The sequence below is a fragment of the Oncorhynchus mykiss genome, chromosome 23, assembly GCF_013265735.2.
Source record: "Oncorhynchus mykiss isolate Arlee chromosome 23, USDA_OmykA_1.1, whole genome shotgun sequence".
Lineage (NCBI taxonomy): Eukaryota > Metazoa > Chordata > Actinopteri > Salmoniformes > Salmonidae > Oncorhynchus > Oncorhynchus mykiss.
This window is the reverse complement of record NC_048587.1, coordinates 14925677-14942673: the sequence shown is the minus strand read 5'-3', so window position 1 is coordinate 14942673 and position 16997 is coordinate 14925677.

Here is a 16997-nt window from a genome sequence, read left to right as displayed (position 1 = left end):
GCCTGGTGTGTTCCTTGTTCTTCATGATGCTCTCTGCGCTTTTAACGGACCTCTGAGACTATCACAGTGCAGGTGCATTTATACAGAGACTTGATTACACACAGGTGGATTGTATTTATCATCATTAGTCATTTAGGTCAACATTGGATCATTCAGAGATCCTCACTGAACTTCTGGAGAGAGTTTGCTGCACTGAAAGTAAAGGGGCTGAATAATTTTGCACGCCCAATTTTTCAGTTTTTGATTTGTTAAAAAAGTTTGAAATATCCAATAAATGTCGTTCCACTTCATGATTGTGTCCCACTTGTTGTTGATTCTTCACAAAAAAATGCAGTTTTATATCTTTATGTTTGAAGCCTGAAATGTGGCAAAAGTTCGCAAAGTTCAAGGGGGCCGAATACTTTCGCAAGGCACTGTATACTTGTAATAGGGGCAGAGGAACACTCCACTGCCCACCGTCAATCTTCCTACACTTTGTCAGTTTTAGAAACGTCTTATTGATCACCAGAAGAGCGGAGGCTGTTATAGCAGCTTAGATGGAACCAACTCCATATTAAATCCCATGATTTTGGAATGAGATGTTCGTCATGTGGTTTATCTCTGCATGTGAAGGGAGATGATTCACAAACTGTCACCATCTTCAGATACAAGCCGTTACTCAAACCCGAAACCAGGGAGGGGAGGATTTCACTTGCTTTAGCGATATCCTTTAAAAGGACGAAAGGGCAAGTTTACTCTCGGTAGCACAGCAGAAAAACAGCTAATGTGCCCTGAGGCAGAGTTTGTTCTAAGAGATAGACTCACTGGGGCTCACTCGCTTGACAGGGTTTTGTGGTCCCTCACGTTACTGCGTGATCTGGCAGACCTGCTTCAGACATGGTGTACGTCCCTGTTACCTGATCTATTAGGAGGATCCTGAAACCCAAACGACAGCACCCCAAGAGAGAGGAGTGGTGGACACTGGAAACAACACTGTAGCTACTTTGTTTAGAGCAGAGATCCAGGGAAGATGCTGTGCAAAAACACATGCTGTGCAGAGAGAGTTTACTTTTCTTGACTTAAGATATTTTAGTAAATGTGAATTTTTCATGCTGTGCAGTACGTGGCAACTGTATGACTGATCTCAAATGGACTCTGATGTTTACTGTATGTTTGTCTAATATTCACGCAGATGTACTATACATATTACCCAAGAGGGATAACTACAGTACAGTTGTATATACCTATACGTGAGTGCATGGGGAATACAGTACACATACGATATGCGTATCACTTGCTATTTCTCTGCTGAGGCCCAGTGCAGTCAAAAACCAGATTTCCCTGTGTTTTATATACAGTATATTTCCACTCTATAAGGTTGGAATAATGTTGTAAAAATGATGATAATACCCTTTTAGTTTAGGCTTGTTTTGATGGGAGCTGGTTAAAAATACCATCTGATTAGTTTCAGCCTGTTTTGGTGGGATGATGGACCAATAAGAGTTCCAAACCTTTCTGCCAAAAACACATCATTTTCTGTTTTCTCCTCCACACATAGACTACTCCAAGACAGTCCTTGCTAAATTCCTGCCTGAGAAATTACTCTTTGCTAAGAATCAATTTCAGTTTATTTTGACAATTTTAATTGAAAAGAATCACAGTAAGGTACCTAATTGTTACCCAGAAATGATTTGATTTTGAGATTAAAAAACGCTGCAATGGACCTTTAACAATGGTGATACAGCTATACTGTACATCAGTTGAATTCGTTTTTTGTTTGTTTGTTAATGTTGTCCCCAGAGGCACTATTTGAGACCAATATTTTTTCTGCATCGATAACACAAGACCTTATACAACCTAATCCACATCCCCCTGCAGTCTTCTAAGAATGTGAGAGAACTAGAGACCACTGTTTGCTGAGATTAAGGTGATTTTTCTGTATGCTTGACCTTGTGTGACAATGTGTGTTTGGATTATTTTCACAGATTATTGATGTGTGAAGGAATAGGTTATGTTTCCTCAGAACAGCTACTTAGCTCTACCTGTGATTGTCTGAGAGGGAAGTTTTCTTCTTCTCTTCCTCCCCGTGTTGGCATTCAGGAGACGGACCATGATGGACATGAGCTGCAGCTCTTCGTCTCTCTGGTCTAAAGGAAGGTGAGTTTATTTCTTCACCTTGTGTTGAGGTTCAGAGTTTCAACCATTTAAATGTAGCTCTCACCTCACGTTTCCTGGTCTAAATTTGGATTTTGTCACCTAGGTTGTTTATGCACTCTGGCCAAAGGGGGATTCTTCTGATGGCATTGAGGAGTACACCACATCTGTCACTGGCTTCATGAATAAGTGCATCGATGACGTCGTCCCCACAGTGACATGCCCCATCCAGAAGCCATGGATTACAGGCAACATCTGCACTAAACTAAAGGTTAGAACTGCCGTTTTCAAGGAGCGGGACTCTAACCCGGACGCTAATAAGAAATCCCGCTATGTCCTCCGACGAACCGTCCAACAGGCAAAGCATCAGTACAGGACTAAGATTGAATTGTACTACACCGGCTCTGATGGTCGTTGGATGTGGCAGGGCTTGCAAACATTTACGGACTACAAAGGAAAGCACAGCCGAGAGCTGCCCAGTGACATGAGCCTACCAGACGAGCTAAATAACTTCTATGCTCGCTTCGAGGCAAGCAACACTGAATCATACAAGAGCATCAGCTGTTCTGGACGACTGTGTGACGACAGCTGTTCTGGACGACTGCTTTCCGTAGCCAATGTGAGTAAGACCTTTAAACAGGTCAACATTCACAAGGCCGCAGGGCCAGACGGACTACCAGGATGTGTTCCTCGAACATGCGCTGACCAACTGGCACGTGTCTTCATTGACATTTTCAACCTGTCCCTGACCGAGTCTGTTTTAACAACATGTTTCAAGCAGACCACCATAGTCCCTGTGCCCAAGAACACCAAGGTAACCTGCCTAAATGACTACCGACCCGTAGCACTCACGTCTGTAGCCATGAAGTGCTTTGAAAAGCTGGTAATGGCTCACATCAACACCATTACCCCAGAAACTCTAGACCCACTCCAATTTCCATACTGCCCCAACAGATCCACAGATGATGCAATCTTTATTGCACTCCACACTGCAATTTCTGAGGTTAGTAACTCTAATGAACGTATCCTCTGCAGCTGAGGTAACTCTGGGTCTGCCTTTCCTGTGGCAGTCCTCATGAGAGACAGTTTTATCATAGTGCTTAATGATTTTTGCGACTGCACTTGAAGAAAGTTCTTGACATTTTCCAGATTGACTGACCTTCATGTCTTAAAGTAATGATGGACTGTTGTTTCTCTTTCCTTATTTGAGCTGTTCTTTCCAAAATTTGGACTTGGTCTTTTACCAAATCTTTTGTATACCACCACTACCTTGTCTCAACACAACTGATTGGCTCAAACGCATTAAGAAGGAAATAAATTCCACAACTTCACTTTTAACAAGGCGCACCTGTTAATTGAAATGCATTCCAGGTGACTACCTCATTAAGCTGGTTGAGAGAATGGCAAGAGTGTGCAAAGCTGTCATCAAGGCAAAGGGTGGCTACTTTGAACAATCTCAAATATAAAATATATGATTTGTTTAACACTTTGTTGGTGACTACATATGTTATTTCATAGTGTTGATGTCTTCACCTTTATTCTACAATCTAGAAAATAGTCAAAATAATGAAAAACCCTCCAACCTTTTGACGGGTAATGTATATTATATCGTCTGTGTACCTCAAAATCATTGTAATGTGGTTCACATTAAAAATCTAAATAAATATTATTCAAGTCTAAAAGATCAAATTAAACCAGAAAGTGCCCTTAGATCATGGGAAAAGGCGCACTTGACCGTAGCACTCCAATCATTCCCACGGTGAATGGCTAGGCCCACTATATCTGTGTTGAGGCAGAAGCACAGAAATTCACACCATTACCTTTGTCAGATAACACTGTTAAACGAAGAATGTATGCTATTGCTCGCAATCAAGAGGAAACTAACTGAACGACTCAAAAAACGTCCCAAATGATGCTTTCCAAATGGATGTTAGCTGTGAGAGCTGAGATGCCCATGCATTTACTTTTGTTCGCTAAATGCGTTGGAGAGTGCTATTCACAAGGACATATTGTTCTGTCCGAGCATGAAACAGCATATGGGATGTTCAGTGTGCTGCGTGGTTATATTGACGAAAAACAAACTCAATGTAGGATTGAATGGTGGGCTTTTGCACAGATGGGTCTCTATCTGTCACGGGACGGCAAGAAGGTCTCTGCACTCAAGTTATGAAAGTGACTCCCTCTGCCATATGGATGCATTGTGTGATAACACAGAAAGCAACTGACTGCAAAAGAGCTGAGCACAAATGTCGTTTGATGTAAACTACATCAAACCACATCGACTTTGCGCATGCTTGTTTGTAATACTACGTGGAGAAATGGGATCAGAGCATGACAATGTTCTATTTCACATCAAGGCTTGGTTATCGAGGGGGAGTGTTGGAAAGAATTTTCGCATTGAGAGTGTCTGTAAAACAGACTTGGTTGACTTTCTCTGTAATGAAAAGAAAATAACAGAAAACAGCACCAGTGATGACTGCTCACACGAATGATGACTGCTCACCTCCAATGCTTGGAAGAAAACTTTGGGATAAGACCTACTTCCCAATCCATCTGTCTGTGATCCTGGCTCAGTTAACATTCTGGTAAGTGAAATCGAACAGCTGATCGAGCTGTCATGTGACTGAATGTTGCAGACAATACATTCATGGGTCACTACAAAAGATGTTTGGTTCCTGACATTAATGCCGCGTTAAAAACAACTGGGAACTTGCAACTCGGAAATCGCAGACTTCCGACTTCAGTGTGTTCAAGACAACTGGCAAATCGGAAAGAAACGAGCTCCGACTGGGACAAATCTTTTTGAATGTTCATCCAACTCGGAATTCCAATTTGAGAACTATGGCCTCTTTTGGGAGCTCTGACTTTCCAACCGAAAGATCACTGGTCAAGATTGGAGCTCAAATTTTTCAGAGTTCCCAGTTGTCTTGAAAGCACCATAAAATTCATAGAAGGCTGCCCTTCGCCAGCTCATATCTGTGTGATGCTGGATTAAGAGTTCTCCTCTGCATTAAATTGAAACGTGACCGACCACTTTGATTAGGTCTTATATAGCAAAATTTGAAATCGTGTTTTTTTTAACATTAGATAAAAGTAGAGACTCAAAGCTATAAAATGGTATTTCATACATTGCATTTGAGGAACAATGGGAAAGTCATTCTACTTTGAAAGTTGATTAACTTGTAACCCCACTTTTGAGAAAAAGGCCCTGGAATGCAGTGGTGTTCAGTACCATTTATGATGAGGGAGGATGATTATTTTTTAATGAGCATGGCCTTATTTCTATTGTAGCATGTTGGATGACTGTCATTCATATTCCATTTACCCGGTTCAATGTAACATCAAAAGGTATAGGCTACTACATGATACTCATATTTTCCCTATAACCAGCATGAGGTTGCTACAACCTAGCCTATTAATGAAAGTTTACAACGTAGGTGCACACAGGTCGAGAGAAAATTTTGAGATGACAGACACATTCAATAACGCCTTTCACACTCTTGCCTGCATCTAGCGTATCTAGGGTGTAATAACTAGTCCAACAGTTGCAAACAAGAGTTTCTATCGGACAAATTCTTTTCATCCCTGTTTTGTTTGCTTCTGTTTAACAAACGTTTTTCAACAGAATCGGTGGAATGAATACATCCCTGATCATAGCAGCCACGTTGTATTCATTCTAGCCTCTATGCATCTCCTCCTCTTACCTTTTCCCTTCGTTTGTGGACTTCAATGAACAACACATCAGCTATATGTGACCAGGCGAAAAAACCTTTCCAAGCCAAACCATGTCCCCATATTAGCTAAAGTAACGTCCTAGTCAAAATAGCTAATAGAACTAATGCGTTAGTAAACCCGCTACAATCATGCAGTAACATTGCAGTGTACAGTCAGTAAGCAGTTACACTGGCAGACCCAGGTGGCAACAAATTAATAGAACCAAAAGCTTACCTTGACTTGGAAGAGTTCCGGTGTTGTGTTGAATAGTCATGGCCAGCTAGCTAACATAGCATCCCTCTGTTTGAGGCAGGTGTTTGAGTAACGAAACTAGCTAACTGCATTTGTTAGCTAAGGAGGTGAAACTGAAAGTGAAAAAAAATTACAATCTCTCTCTCTATTGCTTCTCCTTCATTTTTTAAGAAATAAATTTGTTGAAAACTGTTCAACTATTGTCTTTCTCTCTCTTTGAGTCAACTACTCACCATATGCAGTCCTAAATAGCTAGCTGTATCTTATGCTTTCAGTACTAGATTCATTCCCTGATCCTTTGATTGGGTGGACAACCTGTCAGTTCATGCTGCAAGAGCTCCGATAGGTTGGAGGACGTCCTCCGGAAGTTGTCATAATTACTGTTTAAGTCTATGGAAGGGGGTGAGAACCATACGCTTCCTAGGTTTTGTATTGAAGTCAATGTACCAAGAGGAGGATGGAAGCTAGCCGTCCTCCGGCTGCACCATGGTGCTACCCTACAGAGGGCTGTTGAAGCTACTGTAGACCTTCATTGCAAAACAGTGTGTTTTAATCAATTATTTGGTGACATTAATATGTTTACAATAGTTTTATCTAAAAAGGATCACTTTTTCAATTCTTTAAAACTTATTTTTATGAAATTCACCGAGGAGGATGGTCCTCCCCTTCCTCCTCTGAGGAGCCTCCACTGCTTGAATGTTTTGGTACACCTACTGGATAGCTCTTCTTTGTCTATACCCATTCAGCATCATTCACACCCTCTTAAGCCTTAGCCCCATCCATCTCTTTAAGGATTCACATGTGAGGCCACATGATAAACACATGCTATATCAAATAAAATATATGTTTATTTGTCACATGCACAGGATACAGAAGGTGCAAACAGTACAGTGAAGTGGTTACTTGCATAGTAGCAATATCAAAAACATAAAGTGTCCAGATAAAAATATTTTATAAGTACTTTATCGTTATTAGATGATGCTTAATCGACACACTTGTCTAAATTGATGGGTCATGTGAAGGAAATGCTATAACCACCCCCCAGCCACATCTAGCTAATTGGATGACTATTGATGGGTGACTATTGTCTAGCCATGTACACATGTTCATTAAATACAATAGATGGTTGTAATCACCCCCAGACACATCTGGATATTTTGATGAGTCATGTAATAATCTGGCCGAAGTGGAGTCTTTTGTTTAGACATGTAGCTAAATAATGAACCGGCATAATCCCAACTCATACTACTACCAATACAAACATTGTTATAGCTCTAGTATGAATCTGCAGGTAGCTAAAGCTAACAAGCTATGTTCAATGTTAGCTAGCTAACATTAGGCTATAACTAGTCATGCAAATGGATTTCTCATTCAAATAACATTACTAGACAGATCATGCATGTGACGTTAGCTAGCGAGCCAGCAAGCTAACATTTGCTAGCTAACTAACAGTACACTTTAACTTGCAATAGAAATGACTTTCTGACAATATTATATTTGAAAATGTAGCTATGATCCTACAGCGATATGTGGATAAACACTTCATGGCAAACTGGAACCATTTAACTCCAATTTGTTTGTAGCTACATCTTGTTTGGCCCACATTGTGTCAAATCACTCCGATTCACACTGACCGTGGCATGTGCAAAAAGTAGCCCATTACTTTTTCCGACTGATCTGTCGATAGCGCCTGCTAATTTCAGGGCATCAATGTTGTTGAGAAAAGTTGCAAAACAGTTGTAGTTCTCGATGGCTAACATTATATCTTTCCAAAACGGACTGTCAACTGTCCACACATACTGAAAAGCTCACGTTATAGACAGAAGATGCTACATGGCAGACCAATCCAAACTCATCTCCCGGCATGTCCAGCCCATCCGTTATCTCAGCCAATCATGGCTACCGTGAAGGTCCCTGCCTTTTAACCATGGCTAAACCAACGAGGCTCGTGATTTAACAATTTTATTCGTATTTATGGATGGAATAAAAGTTTGTTATTAAGGCACATGAAAGTTCACATGTTCCAAAAATGCATTTTGATTAAAAAAATACATACTTACATTCAAATGCCGCTCCTATGAAAGAGTGTCGTGCGACATACGCAAAGTTTCCTGAAACGAGTCACAATTATTGGATCCAGGTTGGCTATGACAGCAGAGATGAGCTTTGAGAAGCTCTGACGCAACATGCATCATGCACTTCCATGGTGAGATGAGACATCAAGTCTGACCAATTTGCAATTGACTGCCTCACGTTAAAAGTATGTGATGGTGAGTTGAGAAGTAAATAAGAAATACTGTTAGAATGTTTTACAATTTACTGTCATAGATCCAAAGGATAAAGTAAACATTGGCTGTTAAGTATGTACTTTCTTTTACCTTAAAAACATACAAATATGGATTTTAAAAGGGAATTTTAATCCTCTTTAAGGATCGGTCCCTTTTTTTTCAATTTTCACCTAAAATGACATACCCAAATATAACTGCCTTTAGCTCAGGACCTGAAGCAAGGATATGCATCTTCTTGATACCATTTGAAAGGGAGCACTTTGAGGTTTGTGGAAATGTGAAATTAATGTAGGAGAATATAACACATTAGATCTGGTAAAAGATAATAGAAAAAAACAACACTTTTTTTGTTTGTAACATCATCTTTGAAATGCAAGAGAAAGGCCATAATGTATTATTCCAGCACAGGCACTGTTACTTGAACTTGCATTTGGGCTGCAATCTGAGGTGCAGTTAACTCTAATGAATTTACCCTCTGCAGCAGAGGTAACTCTGGGTCTTCATTTTCCTGTGGCAGTCCTTATGAGAGACAGTTTCATCATTGCGCTTGATGGTTTAGCGCACCTGAAGAAACTTTCAAAGTTCTTGAAATTTTCCAGATTGACTGACCTTCATGTCTTAAAGTAATGATGGACTGTCTTTTCTCTTTGCTTATTTGAGCTGTTCATTCCATAATATGGACTTGGTCTTTTACCAAATAAGGCTATATTCTGTATTCCACCCATACCTTGTCACAGCACAACTGATTGGCTCAAATGCATTAAGAAGGAAAGACATTCCACAAATGAACTTTTAACAATGCACACACTTTTAACAATGCATTCCAGATGACTACCTCATGAAGCTGGTTGAGAGAATGGCAAGAGTGTGCAAAGCTGTCATCAAGGCAAACGGTGGCTATTTTGAAGAATCTCAAATATAACATATATTTTGATTTGTTTAATACTTTTTTGGTTACAACATGATTATTATTTCATAGTTTTGATGTCTTCACTATATTCTTCAATGCAGAAAATAGTAACAAATAAAGAAAAACCCTTGAATGAGTAGGTGTGTCCAAACTTTCGATTGGTATGAAAAGCTGTGATTGAAAATCAGGGATATTCCACCAAATATTGATTTTTGAACTCTTTCTAAGTTAAAGCATTAGTATTGTGTTGTTTAAAAATGAACATTAGCTTATTGTCTTTGCATTATTCGAGGTCCGACATGACTGCATCATTTTTGCTATTTGGACCAGTTGTCATTTTCTGCAACTAAATGCTCTCTATATGATAATATTTTTATTTTGGAATTTGGGATAAATGTTGTCAGTAGTTTATAGGTTAACACAAAAATGTTAATTTTACCCAAACACATACCTATAAATAGTAAATCCAGAGAAACTGATCATTTTGCAGTGGTCTCTTAATGTTTTCCAGAGCTGAATGTATTGGCATATACACTGAGTGTACAAAATATTAAGAAAACCTTCCTAATGTTGAGTTGCACCTCCCCCTTTTTCCCTCAGAACAGCCTCAATTTGTTGGGGCATGGACTCTACAAGGTGTTGAAAGTGTTTCACAGGGATGCTGGCCGATGTTGACTCCCATGCTTCCCACAGTTGTGTCAAGTTGGCTGGATGTCCTTTGGGTGGTTACTGGTACTATATATATATAAATAGTATGACTTTCAGAAAAACACATTGGTCAAGCTCAGGCACTTCATATTTTTTAGGTAGATTATCCAAACTGTTCGCTGCATAAATCTAACAGGGTGTCCAAACTTTTGACTGGTACTTTATATATGTACTTTTCCCCCCCAAAAGGTATGGTGTCCAAAAGGCACCGCATTGTAGGAATGGCCCAGGTAATGTAATAAAACAATGTACCTGTAATGTTTTAGAACCTATTGCCGCAACAAAATGTGAGAGCAATAGAAATGGTCCTGATAAAACATTACTGCTGCCTACCCTGGAATCCTGTGTTTCAGACATGAAGAAGAAGCCCCTCCTCAGGCTTGTACCGCATAAGCATAAAACCGGACAGGAAGATCACGTCAGTGACTCAACTCACTCAAGTCGAGTAAAGCGAGAAAAAAAGCCTGGCACGACGTGACACACCCCTCCTAGGGACAGCATGGAAGAGCCCTAGTAAGCCAGATATCTTCATGGTCTATACTCAGCCTTGTGTCAGCGTAGTAAGCTCTGCATTGGCAAAGTGGGTGGTGTTACATTGGCATTGGCAAAAGTAGGTGGTGTTACATTGGCATTGGCAAAGTGGGTGGTGTTACATTGGCATTGGCAAAAGTGGGTGGTGTTACATTGGCATTGGCAAAGTGGGTGGTGTTACATTGGCATTGGCAAAGTGGGTGGTGTTACATTGGCATTGGCAAAAGTAGGTGGTGTTACATTGGCATTGGCAAAGTGGGTGGTGTTACATTGGCATTGGCAAAAGTGGGTGGTGTTACATTGGCATTGGCAAAGTGGGTGGTGTTACATTGGCATTGGCAAAGTGGGTGGTGTTACATTGGCATTGGCAAAGTGGGTGGTGTTACATCCTGCCTGGTTGGCCCTGTCCAGGGGTATCGTCGGACAGGGCCACAGTGTCCCCCCAACTCTCTCTCCCTCTCTCCCTCTCTCCCTCACCAATTCGCTTTATTGGCATGACGTAACAATGTACATATTGCCAAAGCTTATTTTGGATGTTTACAATATGAAAAAAAAAAGTTATTACAATTGTCAACGGGACAACAGTAACAACAATAACCAAGGGTCAAAATAACCATACATTGAACAATAACAATAAGCATACAGTAGAGGACATGTGCAGGTTTATTGGTCTGTCAGACACTGTCCCTCATCTTATGGCAGGCAGCAATGTAGTGCGCTGCCAACCCACAGCTCTCTGCGTCCTCCCCCAACAGGACGGGTAGCCTACTCTCATCAGAGAGGTCTTTGAAACCTTGAATAAGGGTTTCAAATTTGGGGCAATGACACTCTCTAATTATTTTATATTTTTCACATTTTGTCAGGAAATGCAGCTCCGTCTCAGGTTCTGCTGTTGTGCAGGGGTTGCACAGCCTTTCCTCTACAGGGAGCCATGTGTTCCTGTGTCTACCTTTCTCAATGGCAAGGTTGTGCTCACTGAGCCTGTACTTTGTCAAGGTTTTTCTAAGGTTTTGATCAGTGACCATGGTCAAATAGTTAGCCACAGTGTACTGTCGATTTAGGGCCAGATAGCACTGCATTTTGCTTTGTGTTTGTGCTTCCCAATAAACAATGTAGTTTTTTTTTGCTGTGTTGTAATTTGGTTTATTCTGATTGGTTGGATGTTCTGGTCCTGAGGCTTCAGTGTGTTAGCAGAATAGGTTTGTGAACTCAGCCCCAAGACCAGCTGGATGAGGGGACTCTTTTCTTTGCTCAGCTTTTGGCATTGCAGGGCTCTCTCTATCTACTTGGGCTTCCGAGTGGCGCAGCAGACTAAGACAATGCATCTCAGTGCTTGAAGCATCACTACAGACACCCTGGTTTGAATCCAGGCTGTCTCACAACCGGCCGTGATTGGGAGTCCCATAGGGCGGTGCACAATTGGCCCAGCGTCGTCTGGGTTTTGCTGGTGTAGGCCGTCATTGTAAATAATATTTTTTTCTTAACTGACTTGCCTAGTTAAATATAGGTTAAATAAAAAAGTAAAACATCTCTCACTCCCTCCATCGCACCTGCTGTCTCAACCTCTGAATGCTCGGCTATGAAAAGCCAGCTGACATTTATTCCTGAGGTGCTGACCTATTATTATTTTTAAATTTTTTAAATTTTAGAATTTAGAATTTTACCCCCTTTTTTGTGGTATCCAACTGTTAGTAATTACTATCTTGTCTCATTGCTACAACTCCCGTACGGGCGAAACACAACCTAACCAAGCCGCACTGCTTCTTAACACAGCGTGCATCCAACCCAGAAGCCAGCCACACCAATGTGTTGGAGGAGACACCGTGCACCTGGCAACCTTGGATGGTGTGCACTGCGCCCGGCCCGCCACAGGAGTCGCTGGTGCGCAATGAGACAAGGATATTCCTAACCCGGACGACGCTAGACCAATTGTGCGTCGGCCCACAGACCTCCCGGTCGCGGCCCGACTGCGACAGAGCCTGGGCGCAAACCCAGGGTCTCTGGTGGCACAGCTAGTGCTGCGATGCAGTGCCCTAGACCACTGCGCCTCCCGGGAGGCCCTATTATTTGACCCTGTTGATCATCTATGAATGTTTGAACATCTTGAAGAACAATCTGGCCTTAATGGCTGTGTACTCTTGTAATCTTCACCCGGCACAGCCAGAAGAGGACTGGCTCAGAGCTTGGTTCCTATCTAGGTTCCTGCCTTTCTAGAGAGTTTTTCCCAGCATCCACGCTCTACATTTGCATTGCTTGCTGTTTGGGATTTTAGACTGGGTTTCTGTATAAGCACTTTGTGACATCAGCTGATGTAAAAAGGGCTTTATAAATACATTGATTTGATAACAACAAGCAGGGCATATTCCCACAAAGCTCTAATAAAGTTGCAGTGTAACGTTATGTTATGATAGTTCCAATAACATTCCCTAAACCTTCTTCAGCAATCAAATCTGGATTCAATTGAATAGGTTCCTAAGAAAACATTAATGGAAAGTTCCGCTAACATTAATGGAGACGCAGCCGAGACACCTACCCAGGCATAGGATCTTAATTTGACCAGTTCCTCACATTAGAATTTCCAATCCAAGATCGCATAGCAGTTCAGACGTCTTTTGTCCTCGTCTTGTCGTGTCCTGTATATATATATATTTACAACTTTTTTCACATACATTTTATTTTTATTTTCCATCAACTCATCTTCTAAACACTCTCCTGCAACCAGCCTCACCAATTTATATTTATAAAAAAGTATTATTTACCTCAGATCTGCAATCCTTCAGGAAGCTAGCCAGAAACTCCAGGAGGCTGGCCAGAAACTAGCCAGAAGCTAGCCAGGAGCTAGCCCAGAAGCTAATCAGAAGCTAACCACGGTTTGTGGTCATCGGCTGTCCTTTAGTTCGAAAATCTATCGAGGATCTATCGCCAGTTTTGTGCGGCGCAGCGCAGCTCGGAGCGGAACATACCGGACCAATTTTTCTCTCCATGTCCCTGGATTTCAACTGCTCTCTGGACATTCATACCCGGATCTCACAGCTAGCTAGCTGCTATCCGTGTGACAGTCGGCTTTCGTCGATTCCGGAGCAAACATCGATTGTTCCGGTGCTAGCCAGCTCCGTCAATCACGCCTGAGTTCCATCATTCACTCCTGGGCTGCAGTCACCTATCCGGACCCGTTTCACTGCCTACGCGGAGCCCCACCGGGCCTTCACAACCGGACTGCCGACGTTATCTACCTGAAGGAGATCCGGCTGGCTCCTCTGTCGCGACGTTACCGGAACGCCCATCTGCGGCCCGCTAACCGTTAGCTGTCTTTCCGGCTGCTATCTGAATAGACAATCGGACAATTTATTTATTTGAATTATTATGTTTTCTTCTCGGGCCTCTATAACTATATCTATTGTTCTTATTTTTGTTGTTGTGTGATTTGGATTAATCCCCTCTACCACACGGAACCCCACTAATCTACTGACCGAACGCAAGAGGTGGCTAACAACAGACTCCATCCTATGCTAGCTTGCTACCGGTTGGCTTGGCTAGCTGTCTAAATCGCCGTGACCCTAAACCAACCTCTCCACTCACTGGACCCTTTTGATCACTCGACTAAGCATGCCTCTCCTTAATGTCAATATGTCTTGTCCATTGCTGTTCTGGTTAGTGTTTATTGGCTTATTTCACTGTAGAGCCTCTAGTCCTGCTCACTATACCTTATCCAACCTATTAGTTCCACCACCCACACATGCAATGACATCTCCTGGTTTCAATGATGTTTCTAGAGACAATATCTCTCTCTTCATCACTCAATACCTAGGTTTACCTCCACTGTATTCACATCCTACCTTACCTTTGTCTGTACATTATACCTTGATGCTATTTTATCGCCCCCAGAAACCTCCTTTTACTCTCTGTTCCAGACGTTCTAGACGACCAATTCTTATTGCTTTTAGTCGCACCCTTATTCTACTCCTCCTATGTTCCTCTGGCGATGTAGAGGTGAATCCAGGCCCTGCAGTGCCTAGCTCCACTCCTATTCCCCAGGCGCTCTCTTTTGACGACTTCTGTAACCGTAATAGCCTTGGTTTCATGCATGTTAACATTAGAAGCCTCCTCCCTAAGTTTGTTCTATTCACTGCTTTAGCACACTCTGCCAACCCGGATGTTCTAGCTGTGTCTGAATCCTGGCTTAGGAAGACCACCAAAAATTCAGACATTTTAATTCCAAACTACAACATTTTCAGACAAGATAGAACTGCCAAAGGGGGCGGTGTTGCAATTTACTGCAAAGATAGCCTGCAGAGTTCTGTCCTACTATCCAGGTCTGTACCCAAACAATTTGAACTTCTACTTTTAAAAATCCACCTTTCTAAAAACAAGTCTCTCACCGTTGCCGCCTGCTATAGACCACCCTCTGCCCCCAGCTGTGCTCTGGACACCATATGTGAACTGATTGCCCCCCATCTATCTTCAGAGCTCGTGCTGCTAGGCGACCTAAACTGGAACATGCTTAACACCCCAGCCATCCTACAATCTAAACTTGATGCCCTCAATCTCACACAAATTATCAATGAACCTACCAGGTACCTCCCCAAAGCCTTAAACACGGGCACCCTCATAGATATCATCCTAACCAACTTCCCCTCTAAATACACCTCTGCTGTCTTCAACCAAGATCTCAGCGATCACTGCCTCATTGCCTGCATCCGTAATGGGTCAGCGGTCAAACGACCTCCTCTCATCACTGTAAAACGCTCCCTGAAACACTTCAGCGAGCAGGCCTTTCTAATCGACCTGGCCGGGGTATCCTGGAAGGATATTGACCTCATCCCGTCAGTAGAGGATGCCTGGATATTTTTTAAAAATGCCTTCCTAACCATCTTAAATAAACATGCCCCATTCAAGAAATTTAGAACCAGGAACAGATATAGCCCTTGGTTCTCCCCAGACCTGACTGCCCTTAATCAACACAAAAACGTCCTATGGCGTTCTGCATTAGCATCGAACAGCCCCCGTGATATGCAGCTGTTCAGGGAAGCTAGAAACCATTATACACAGGCAGTTAGAAAAGCCAAGGCTAGCTTTTTCAAGCAGAAATTTGCTTCTTGCAACACTAACTCAAAAAAGTTCTGGGACACTGTAAAGTCCATGGAGAATAAGAACACCTCCTCCCAGCTGCCCACTGCACTGAAGATAGGAAACACTGTCACCACTGATAAATCCACCATAATTGAAAATTTCAATAAGCATTTTTCTACTGCTGGCCATGCTTTCCACCTGGCTACTCCTACCCCTGTCAACAGCACTGCACCCCCAACAGCAACTCGCCCAAGCCTTCCCCATTTCTCCTTCTCCCAAATCCATTCAGCTGATGTTCTGAAAGAGCTGCAAAATCTGGACCCCTACAAATCAGCCGGGCTAGACAATCTGGACCCTTTCTTTCTAAAATTATCTGCCGAAATTGTTGCCACCCCTATTACTAGCCTGTTCAACCTCTCTTTCGTGTCGTCTGAGATTCCCAAAGATTGGAAAGCAGCTGCGGTCATCCCCCTCTTCAAAGGGGGGGACACTCTTGACCCAAACTGCTACAGACCTATATCTATCCTACCATGCCTTTCTAAGGTCTTCGAAAGCCAAGTCAACAAACAGATTACCGACCATTTTGAATCTCACCATACCTTCTCTGCTATGCAATCTGGTTTCAGAGCTGGTCATGGGTGCACCTCAGCCACGCTCAAGGTCCTAAACGATATCTTAACCGCCATCGATAAGAAACATTACTGTGCAGCCGTATTCATTGATCTGGCCAAGGCTTTCGACTCTGTCAATCACCACATCCTCATCGGCAGACTCAACAGCCTTGGTTTCTCAAATGATTGCCTCGCCTGGTTCACCAACTACTTCTCTGATAGAGTTCAGTGTGTCAAATCTGAGGGTCTGTTGTCCGGACCTCTGGCAGTCTCTATGGGGGTGCCACAGGGTTCAATTCTTGGACCGACTCTCTTCTCTGTATACATCAATGAGGTCGCTCTTGCTGCTGGTGAGTCTCTGATCCACCTCTACGCAGACGACACCATTCTGTATACTTCCGGCCCTTCTTTGGACACTGTGTTAACAACCCTCCAGGCAAGCTTCAATGCCATACAACTCTCCTTCCGTGGCCTCCAACTGCTCTTAAATACAAGTAAAACTAAATGCATGCTCTTCAACCGATCACTACCTGCACCTACCCGCCTGTCCAACATCACTACTCTGGACGGCTCTGACTTAGAATACGTGGACAACTACAAATACTTAGGTGTCTGGTTAGACTGTAAACTCTCCTTCCAGACCCATATCAAACATCTCCAATCCAAAGTTAAATCTAGAATTGGCTTCCTATTTCGCAACAAAGCATCCTTCACTCATGCTGCCAAACATACCCTTGTAAAACTGACCATCCTACCAATCCTCGACTTTGGCGATGTAAT